This window comes from Lutjanus erythropterus, chromosome 14 (genome assembly GCF_056507025.1).
Source record: "Lutjanus erythropterus isolate fLutEry1 chromosome 14, fLutEry1.hap2, whole genome shotgun sequence".
Lineage (NCBI taxonomy): Eukaryota > Metazoa > Chordata > Actinopteri > Lutjaniformes > Lutjanidae > Lutjanus > Lutjanus erythropterus.
The window spans coordinates 29580255-29585784 of record NC_139330.1 but is presented as its reverse complement, the minus strand read 5'-3'; positions in this window follow the sequence as shown (position 1 = coordinate 29585784).

Sequence of the window (5530 nt, the reverse complement as noted above, 5' to 3'; positions counted from 1 at the left end):
GTCATTTATTCCAATCTATTTCTATTAGGACAACAGCAAAACAAGAATAGATTAGGGGGTTAGATACAGCGGGATTTTTAATCGTTGAGACAAATGAGCACTGTGAAAGAGACTCCTCAACTTAATATCACAGAGATGAAGATAAAATTTTGAACATTCATTCTCATGCAGCATCTGTAAAACCGTCAGACATCTCACTGTGCAGATGCCTGTTTCCCTGTCTTAACATCAGAGCCTCAGAATCTGCCGAGCTGTAATCCTCCACCCTTCATCTGTCCCGGGTTTGTTCTGCAGGCTTCCCTCGTTCCTCCCGTGATGGAGCGGCGGCGCAGCGGCACCTCGTTTCGCCTGCACGGTGAATCATGAATGCTGACTAAGTCTCCTCTTGTTCCGCGTTAAGAGTGTCAGATAAATGCACGCGCTAAATGCTTCTTCAGTGTGATCCTAAGTGCTGTGAAGCAGAGGAAGCGTGCACAGAGGCGGAGAGCAGTATGAATTATCTGAAATAAGTTGTGTGGTTCCATTCTGTTTGTTTGTGGTTATAGCTTTGAACTGTGCCAGGCTCCTACGGGCGCTTTCAGATACCACCAGTAATGTATTGTTTATGGCACAGGGCCTTAGGCAGACAGAATGATGGATTGAGCCGTTCTGTTTTCTTCTCACAATCCGTCTTCAAAGAAACAAATCGATCTGGAACAGAGAAGTAGGGGGAATGGGAAAAATCACAAAAATAGACTTTCTTTATAGTGCTTTGATGCTGTGATGTGTTATTTTGTCAGGAGCATTTCAGAGTGAAATCAAAGTTTACCCTTCGGAGCAGAAAAGAGCAGAGGCTTACGTATGTATGAATTTTTAAATATGTGTGTGTGAGTCATTTTGGGTTAGTGTGTGTCGTGGCGGGCGAGCAGCAGCAGCAGCAGCAGGGAGCTATTAGTTACAAGAGCAGTGCTGCATTCAGGCTCCTTTTACAGATCTTAAAATCTGCTCAGATACATGCTGTCAAATACTGGATCCACTCGCTTGGAAAAAAAAAAAACAAGCTGAAAAGACATTTAACAATTTTCACCCTGCTTTTCTGCATTAACATTGATTTTTGTTTGTTTTTGTGGTGGTTTTTTTGCATGCACAATACAAATTTCTTTTATGGAGTTAGCGTTTAACAAGCTTCTTTCATTAGTTTGTGTGACTGACAGCTTCTCAGTGTCTTTGTTTTTTGTATAAAGCCTGAACTGCTTGGACTCCCTGACAAATTCATGTTTTTTTTTCAAGGCTTTTCTCTGAAAGAGTTTATTCATGTATTACTGTGTCTGTAAAATACGAATCCTGCAGCTGTCAGCACCACTGACAGCTGACATGAGACAAAGGGAAAATCTTTGTACATTTCATTTTCACAGTAATAATGTGCACTCATCCTTGTTATCCATGTACCTTCCTTTAGCACGTTCTGTAAATATACAATATATAAAATAAATTTAAATTAATGCAATAACAAAATGACCCACCAGTGCAGTTGAAAATCTATCTGACATGACTCAAACCATGTTCACAAACAACACACTGTATTAAGTTTAATTCACTTAATTTAGTCACGTTTGCCAACTTCCTTCCTGAGTCTCTCACGTCTCCCATGTTTTTATATTAAAGCATATTAGCACAGAAATGCACCGTTACCTTGAATAAGTACTTTAAGTACACAACCCAACAAGCTATATAACATAGTTGTAGTGTTTTTAGACATTTAAATGCAGAAATGTCACATATTATAGCTTTAAAAGACACAATGGTGGCTGCAAAAACTTTTTTCCTACTTTTTTCACACCATTCATGTGCTATTATTTTTTACAGTGTGTCGACCACTGTGATACCTTATTTACTAGGGGTGTGTATCTCACTGAGTGAGACGATTCGATACGTATCTCAATACATGTTCAATGATATGATATATCTTAGAAATTTTTATACAGCAAACGATTCGGTTCAGTACAATTCAGCTCTGTCACGATACGATATGATGCAATACAAGACAATGTAATGTGTCAGTCTTTACATTTTGATTTTAACTAATGCTACTTTTGTAGAGTGCTTTTAGTTGCAAAAGGAAATCCTGATAGTTTTACTAAATATAGAAACAGTAGAGACAGAGAGAAGGAGACATTACAGTGGTGTTAACGTGTTATTATGAGTCTCATGTGTAAATTAGATCCTGTAGCCTAAATGAGAATCTGTGAACAAACTTTAAAACTGTTTAAAATATCAGTATTTTTGCAGTAAGATGATCTTTGGCTCTGTTTCATATGAAGAGTGCTGTGGTTTTGATTAGTGTGGAGGAACAGTGATGCTCCACAGTGACATGACGTCTCCGTGGGTCAGACTCCTGTCTCTCTACTCTGCTGCATTTTGCATAAATGATTTTGCAGAAGTGTTTCTCATCTCTCTTAAAAAACCCAAAACGTATTCTACACTTAAGTTTGGTGGCACCATGCTGTTTTGATGAAATGAAGAGGAGACACAGGAGAGGGAGGAGGGAGCACTTGTTTTGTGTGATTGCGGCAGCAGGCGTCCAGCGAGAGCGGTGCAGGCAGAGACAGGAGGAGAGAGAAAACAGAGGAAAGTTACAGCATCAGCATCAGTTACCTGATGCCAAAAATGACATATGCACATCCTGATGAGATGTATCGATATGGTAGTGCTCAATTTGTTTCCATATCATGTTCAGCTTTTCTGAATCGATGCACTCGAATCTTACACATTAAAGTCCAATGCATCATATGCATGAGTGAATAATTACACCTGTATTATTTAACATATTTTCTGTTGATAAGGTTTATGTGGATTTCTATATCTGTGCAGCCACAATAGTTATAACTACCCAGGATAACAGGCTGGTTCACCCTCTGTTTATCCCAACCCTGCCTGTCCCACACAAGTGAAACCATTAATGAAACAGATAGTTCTGTTCTGTGGTTATGATGGCTGAGTCACATTACAAATCCATTTTAAAATACTCCATTAACACCAACTTGTGACCAGATGACATGAGTAATACTGTGTAATATCCTGGTGTCTGCTCAAAGATCTGAGTTTATCACTAGCAACAAAGTTATTGTTGGAGTAGTGAAAAAAACTTTGCAGAGAAGGATGCAACAAAACTTCCTTCACCATAAAGCACACTCTCAAGCCAAAAGAAACAAAGAGAGCCCAGGGATTTATGTCTGAGCAGCCAGGGAACCCGCTGTGTCTTGTTGCTTAGTTGGAGAAATGCCTTTCATTGCTGCTGCCCAGTCCAGCCTACTGTCCCCATCCAAAGAGGACAAACTACACCAACCACAATGTAGCTTCAGCTAGCTTGCCTCATCAGTGTGTTTCTTGACAACCATGCGGCTAAATGTCGCTGAATTTAGAACAACTAAGAGGGTTTTAGGCACTCCGTACCACTTCATATCCAATAACTTCCCTTAGCTGTACTAAAATAACTGTAAACCATGGCCTCTTGGGGCTTATTGCTTTAATATGTGTGTATATAATGTGATATAGCAGATGGAAAAGGTTCAACACAAGTGGCATCTGTGCGGTGTTGCATTTATCAAACACACAAAAATGTTGAAATGAATGCAAGATGGAGATCATAAATGACTAGTCTTTCTAGGAAAGGATAGTAAAATAAAACTTGAGTGATCTGTTATTCCTTAATGACTCAGGATTTATATCAACAAGTAGAAAATACTTAACAACAGAATATATACAGAATAAGAAATTAGAAACATGTATAAAGGAGTTACAGATTTTAAAAATTCAACATAACATAAAATGCACACGTGAACATAGCAAACAGTCAGTTATGCACACAAACTTTTGATGAATAAACTGCACAATTTGAAAGCAACCCTAAGAAAACAATCAGTGGCAGTCAGATTCAGATTTTTGTCAGCCCAAGCACACAAAACACACACACACACACACACACACACACACACACACACACACACACACACACACACACACACACACTAGACATCATGGTTCAGGTGTAACAGAGCTGTTCTAACACCAATCACCTCTGGAGGGCAGAATGACTCCACAGTAAAATAAAAAATCAACATTTTAATCATTTCTTCCTCACATTCCCTCCCTCTGATTTCTTCTTCTTACTCCTCATACCTTCAAATTGTATCTCTCCTTCTTTTTCTTTCTTTCTTTCTTTCTTTCTATTTCTCTTTCTTTCTTTCTTTCTTTCTTTCTTTCTATTTTTCTTTCTTTCTTTCTTTCTTTCTTTCTTTCTTTCTTTCTTTCTTTCTTTCTTTCTGTTGACCTCTCCATTTCTCTCTCTCCCCGTGCTGTGCCAGCTAACAGTGTCACAGGCTTCACTGCTTTACCAATTCCATCAAAAAGCTATTTAACAAACCGCAGACCTGGGCAGCCGTGCCTTCACTGCCTCCGCTATACCTTCATTTTTCAATATCTCTCTCTCTCTCTCTCTGCTCTCTTTTCCCTTACTGTCTTTCAATCGGTCTCCCTCTTCTTTTTCTGCCTCTGCCGTCTCCCCCCTCCATTCTTCGGCATCCCCGGTTCCACCTCTTTCTCTGTGTCTTGATTTCTCTTTTGGCTTTTCTGCTCTTTCTCACCTTTTCTCCTCTTTGTTTCTATATCACTCTCTCTGTCAGTTCAGTCAAGTTGAAACAGTTGCACTGAAAAGAAAAAAGACACATGTAATAATGTGCATCATAAAAGCTGCAGATAAATAATAACAGCAAACTTTATTGATAAGCATATATTTAAAATACATGAAAAACAAACCAGTTCTGTTAATGTTAATGTAGACACTAATAGTAGACATTAATATTCAGACTAAACATAGAAGCAATTTGCATACTAAACCTCAATAAATAATAGAATGTGTTATATTACCTCATAAATACATGAATATGAGCTCATTGGAAGGGCATAGAAAAGTGTAGAAAAACCTCCCTTACAGTAGAATCACATGCATAAGCATAAACCACTTTAGAGTTATATCTTGTTATATGCTACAGTATTGAACTCACTGGAAGTTTTGCACACTGTATTTTATGCTTACAGTATACAGTACTTGCAGTAAAGTACAGTAATATGCTTTGTTATGTTTTGTGAAGAGCAGCAGTGTTATTAAAACTTGCATCTAATGTAATTTTAAATCAGATTTAACTTCGTGAGGGAATAGTTTCTGGATCCTCAATGTGCTCTGCAGCAAAATAGTGGATATATAAAGCCGTGTCCTGTCAGAAATAATGTTCCAACAGTAGGCTACAGCAGTATTTCCCACTGTGATAGACAGAGCAACTTTCGGCACAAAGTCTTCCTTTAAGGGCCACTGTGGAGCGGAAGGCTAAACTAAACAGCGAGCGATGGACTGAACATGTGGGGAAGTGACTTTGTGCTGCCTTGCATCTAAAAATCTTTCTGTACAAAGTAGAATATATTCAGACACCCACTAGTCAACACTTATTTCAAAATTCAAGGACAAACCTCTTGAGATGAACTGTCTTGTTATTAA